Below are 6360 nucleotides of genomic sequence, written 5' to 3' on the forward strand. Positions count from 1 at the left end.
TCTTTCTGCTTTTGATGAGATAATGGTCTTTCACAAAGTGTTCCAGCTCATCTGAATATCACTCCCACACAGATCACTGTGTGTGCAAGGTAACGGAATGGAAGTTTGAGAATTCACACGTAAAAATTAAAATTGAGCTGAACAATCGCGGAGTGATGCATGAATTATTTTTGAAAACGACAAGGTTTTGTTTGCATTTCAGAATTCTTGTAAATGAACCGCAGTTTATTGCGTCAGAACAAATGGGCAATGTGAAATTAACAGTGGGTAAATGCCCCTTTTTTTTCCCCTCTCCAATTCAATCGCCAGTATAAATCGGATGCTGTGACTCCTAATGTGGTTCAGAGCAAAAAAAATCCAGCTTGCAACAGAGGGTGACACCAAAATTGCAACATATGACTTGGCTTTCTTGACGTGTCTGCGCTCGGATTATAAGAGGGGTTCGGGTGAAGAAGGTTGTTTGGCCTTTGATATTAATATACTATTTAATAATCCTTGCATTTGATACAGCGCCTTATCACATCTTCAAGATGTCTCAAAGTGCTTCAAATCTTATCCTTCCAGAACCCCTTCCCTCCGGCCTTCTATTACAGCAATGAGATGTTTCTGTGGCTTGTCTCTCTGTACTCCCCTCACTGAGGGAATGACTGCAATATCCTCTTTGTGAAGGCTGAACTGAAATGAACGAGAAAGATAATTTAGGCGATCTAATATTGTCCAGTCTTTTCTCCCTAATCTCTCTGGAGTTACAGCTTTGTTGCTTTTTATCCTGTGAAGTGCTTTAAGATGTCCTCCTGACCTGAAAGGCGCTATATCAAAAAAATGTTTAATTGTAGTTCGAATTTTATTTTAAAAAAATAATTTTGTAGGAAACATAGGTTATTCCCATTCCCACAACCTTTCTCAGGTGTTGACTCTCTAAAACCCATTAGGATGGCTGTCAGTGGCAGTGCTGTAAGGTCAGTGTACCATTAGCTAATGCTGTTCAATCATGACTATTTTGAAATTCTCACGACTTATCTGGTTCCAATGCCATCGCCTGGAAATGAGTACTGCAATTGCCATCTGTCCAGAATTAGCCAAGCCACATCATCATCCTTTCTAAATGCATTTCCTGTTGCAAAACAGATATTCATCCAGCCTTTTTTTCATTTGAGTTAATCCATACACAGTCAACTGTTTTTGCCAAATGGAGATGGGGGAGGTCTATTCTAGACGATTGGTCCTAGACTGGATTCTGTGTAACGGGTTCTCCCAAGGACATGAGGTGGGACACGTAACCAGTGTACATGCTAAAGGACTATGGAGTTGACTGACTTCAGCAACTGGAGGAATCAAAGCAAACCTATCTCCTATAGGTCAGGGTTCATCTGAAGGTGTAATATCTGCAAATTTGACCTCTTATTGCATATCTGCTTCTTACGTGAACTTAAAGTCCCGTCTCCCCCCCCCACCCTTGAATCAACCAGGCATCATTGGAACACACAACTTGAGGCTGAAATTGACTAATTTTGTTACCTCTGTGGATTTTGATCAACCACAAGGTATGAAAGGGAAATATGTATACATATATATATCTATATACCTACAAAGGACATGCTGTGGGGTACATCTGTCTGAGGTATTTCAGTCCAATTGAAGTTTGCACTAAGGTAGTGGCGGCCAAAACAAGCCGGCATCAATAAACATAATGAAATGTCTGTGTACTTCCTGGGCACAAATGAAAAGTGAAGGTAAAATTCACATTTCAATCACTCTCTTGGTTCAATGTCACTTTTCAATCTGCCAAAGTGCTTTATAATTCACAATAAACATTAGAATTGTCATTGCAGTTGAATCATCAAACCCATCAAATGGGTTGTTTAAGAAAGTCCAAAACTGCATGGTTTTTTAGTTTTCAGGAGGGAGGAGGGGAAAAGAACATCTAGGTTTAAAATCCTGAAATTGATAATAGATGGGGTTTCCTGTGTATTTCACAAAAAAAAATTCTCTGCAGCTTTTATGTGTGTTTCTATCGATTGATTCTCTCGTCAGAACTTTTAGTGAGAGGTCAATTTATCTCCCAATCATGCTGGTGTTTTCGCACCAGTGTCTGTCAGATAAGCCGACTATATACAGGTCGAGTAGATCCATTGTCGATTTAAGAGATTATCCTCATTGGTAAAGTAAATGCTGCCGTACACTGTTTGTTGTAAATTGCCTGTAGAACAGACCTTGTTCAGTTTTATCATTTGATTGGCACTTCTACAGGAAGATTACAAGCTAATGAGGGGTTTTCCAGGGTATCAGTTTATTTCACACAATGTCAATTCACTCATCATGAATAGACAGACTATCCAAAGCACAGTGTGTTTGAGCTGATCATGGGCATCTTCAATGAGAGTGAGATGGTATCTCCTAAGGATAGACTTTGTCTCATATATTGGGAATTATAATTTGTGCAGTTGCTGACAGACTGTCGTAAATGTGTTGAGAACACGACATACTTTTTTTTTGGAAGGAGATTTATTTTCCTATCTAAAGCTGCTCTTCTGAAAGAGCCCTGATGGCTTTCTACCAAAATCCGATACTGTACTGCCTCCACCTATTCACTTCCAAACATATTTCCAAGTGCTCAGGTGAGGTATGATTGAATATGTTTTTTTGCCCTTCCAATTATTTTCGACTCGCTTCACCTGAAACTGTTGACTCTTGCTGGGGAATGTTTTCACAGATCCACACACACAAAAAAAATTGGATCATTCAATCCATGACTGTTTGTGGGACACTGCTATGTGCAATTGGATGCTGTGTTATGCCTACAAAATACACAACACGTTACAATATATTCTGTGAAGCTCTTTGAGATGTCTCGACATGATAAGGCACTATATCAAATGCCAGGATTATTATAATTCTTATTATTACTATCCTAGATGACTTCTGCCCATGTAAGCAACCTCCATGTGTGAGCCCAGCGAGGAAGCTGAATATTACAATACATCAGTGCATTTGAGGATTAAAACCAAGCAATGGCCTGTTTGGAATTCCTTAGTTCCATGTTGGGCAGTGCCTTTACTAACTGAGGTATCAGGACTTCCCTGACTGAATAAACGTTACAGTATGAAGTTTCCTACATTGGCCAGCAACCCTCCAGAGCCGTTGGTTGTCTTGACGGCTGCTGGTAGGAACTTCTTGTATTCACAAATGGCAGTGTTTGACGACAAAGGTGTCACAGTGTGTGATTAATTGAAAATCACTGAGATATTTTGAAGTGCTAAGGCGCTATTATGATGCATATTCTCTCCTAATCGCTCGGAGGTGATATGAAATTGTTCAAAACCACTGCGAAATATTGAAGGTGTACAAAATGATACATACATGCTTTGTTACTAATAAACAGGGAACCCTATCAGTAGCTTATTGAACAGCATAGTATTTGGTAATTGCTTATTATAATTTTGCTGGATCTTTCTGCAATATAAAATCACAAAACCCTCCTAGGGTTTCACCATTTTTTCCTTCCGAGGCGTTTAGGATTTTTGGAATGTCGTCACATCAGGTACTTATTAAGAGGTAATCATTTATTTTCTCATTACAGTACTCTGTTAATAACTCACAGGGATCAGCAAATCAGTTTTTCTTATCATGACTTCATTTGTCAGGGCTATAGAGACCATGATTTTACAGCAATTTTTCTTATCAGGGCCATGCAGGCCTTATTATTAAGTCACGATTGACATGGAGTTTTGTCAAAATGACATTAGGTTTTATTATAGTTCAGTTACTTGTACTTTTGTGCTGGATTAATTCAACTAACCTTGTGCTTATACAAGAAACCTAACCTGTTAAGACATTGTTATTATGTAGCTACACAAAAAGACATGGTAAGGTTTGGGAGAAAATCCTGGCTGTACAGTAAGGATGAGAAACCACCTACGCAATAAATAGTCAACGCTGGCACTCTGATGTGCAAATCAAGAGAATCAGAAGATCAGAAATGAGAGTCCACCACACTTTTGGAGACTAATGAGATAATAATAATAATCCTTGGATTTGATTTAGTGCCTTACCACGTCGATGAGACATCTCAAAGAGCTTCGCAGAATATATGGTAAAGTGAATTGACGATATATTTTGTGGGTGAAATGCAGCAGCCAATTATGCACAGCAGGGTCCCACAAACAGTCGTGGATTGAGTGACCAAACTTTCATTTTTTGTGGGGGCGGAGGGATTATTATCCCAGAAAGCGATCCTCAAATTAACTAACAACTGGGTTTCTACTTACTGCTTGGTAAACATAGGCATTTGGAGTAACGAAACTTGCCTAAGGTTTCGCCCCGCACGAGAATCCAACCCGGATCCTCTTACTTGCTCTAACTAGGACTCCACCAGATCAGAATTGAGACCGCACCACACCTTTGGAGACTAATGAGATGGCAATCTTTAACATTAATACCCCTGCCCCACCTCAGATTGCTTTACAAAGAAATATTAATCATTTATTTTTCCAGTAAACCCTGGCCATTATACGCTGGAAGAAAAACATTTACAATGAGTGGCTCTGCATGATAATTTTTCATCAGAAGGAAAGATTTCATCAGTCATTACCCAGGATTGCTAACACACGGCAGATGTTTGTTTAAAGAGATAAGTGAAAATCACATAAGAAGCCCGGCAAAACTCAAATCAGAGAGTCAGGAATTCCAGGAGGGTTTCTACACATATCACTCCAGGTGGGAATAAGACAGTAAAAGCAATGTATTGCACACAGTCCTGAGTAAATCAAGGTTTCTCTTATCAATAGATTTAATCAGAAGGCTATTTCTTTTTCTAAAAGGAATTACCATTATTTTCTCATCTTCGACAATGCTAGAGCACAATTACAGTGCAGTACTACCATTTCCAATCACTGTATTGGACTTTTACCCAACTATGAATTTGGGACTTGCTTCATTAGACTTTAGACATGTAAATAATTCCCAGGAAAATTCATTCCTTGTATTCATCGGGGCTTGTGTGAGGTAATTCAATCTAATCTGTCCGTTCACCCTCCTTCTCCTGATCTTGTGAAAGAACAGTCACAAGAACATTGACTGTGTATTTTGTGGGTGAAACGCCCACAAAATACACAATCAATCCACTTTCAATATATTCTGTGATGTGCTTTGAGACGTCTCAACGACAAGATCAGGGGCTACATCAAATGCAATGATTATTATCTTTATAATTCAGGCTTGATAGTCCTCATTAACAGAGTATCCTGTTAATCCTGTTAGTATCCCTTACTGTTAACTCCCAAATTGCACATGACAAATGGTCACTTTGGGTGAGAGGTCAGGTGGACTATGGAGCAGAGCCCAGCAAAAGTCAATATCTTCAAGAGAGGAAGGGAATTATTTTCAGTTGGAAAATATATATATATTATATTTTAAAATTATTAAATTTTTTAAAAGATAAACAGCTGTAACAAAATACTCTATTTGCTAATTGTGTGTATTGCTGCATTACTAAGCTTCCGTTAAATAAACAAAATGCAAAAGTACTGCAGATGCTGGAAATCTGAAACAAAAACAGAAGTCACTGGGAACACTCAGGTGTTCCCCCCTCTCTTTGCTTTGCATCATCAACACCTCTTTAACCCATCACCCCCTGTCCTCTACCCCATTTTCTCCTTTGTCTTCCTTGACCTGCCTCCCCCTTCTCTGTTAGCTCTTAGAAGCCTCTCCCGGCCAACATGCTCCAGTTCTGAGGAAGGGTCATGGACCCGAAACTTTGACTCACTTTCCTTTCTCCATCGATGCTGCCTAACCTGCTGAGCGTTCCCAGCGACTTCTGTTTTTGTTTCCTTTAAACAAATCTCTGTTCACTATTCCGTTTGATTGTTCACATGTAACACTTTTAGGTTCTCATTACGACCTACACTTACTTTGTAATAATTTTCTGCGTCCTGGCCCAACAGTCTCCTGCAGATAAAATTGATCATTCACTTGGAGGATTATTATTACTTCAAATGCAGATAAGAGCTAAAGACTCCATGTTACCAAATCTTTATCAGCACCTCATGTTAAGACATTGAGGTCTCTGCAGCAAAGGTAATGTGTGGCTAATATTATCATGCAATTGGCCCTAACTCTTCATTTCTGAGTCACCGGCATGGGTAAGTCCAGAAATTGAGTCAAAGAGCATACGACAGGAATGTCAGTACGTGAAGTGTGCAATATTCCTGCAGAATGCACAGTCACTACACTTTACGGTAATCCTGTGATGAGCATTGAAGCATCCTTTCCGCATGAAAGGCGCTGTATCAAATGCATGGATTATTATTAATCAAGTATCAGTGTGGATTTCTGCAGATTAACCTTGGACATCTTTAATAA

Source organism: Callorhinchus milii, unplaced genomic scaffold (genome assembly GCF_018977255.1).
Source record: "Callorhinchus milii isolate IMCB2004 unplaced genomic scaffold, IMCB_Cmil_1.0 Scaffold18, whole genome shotgun sequence".
Lineage (NCBI taxonomy): Eukaryota > Metazoa > Chordata > Chondrichthyes > Chimaeriformes > Callorhinchidae > Callorhinchus > Callorhinchus milii.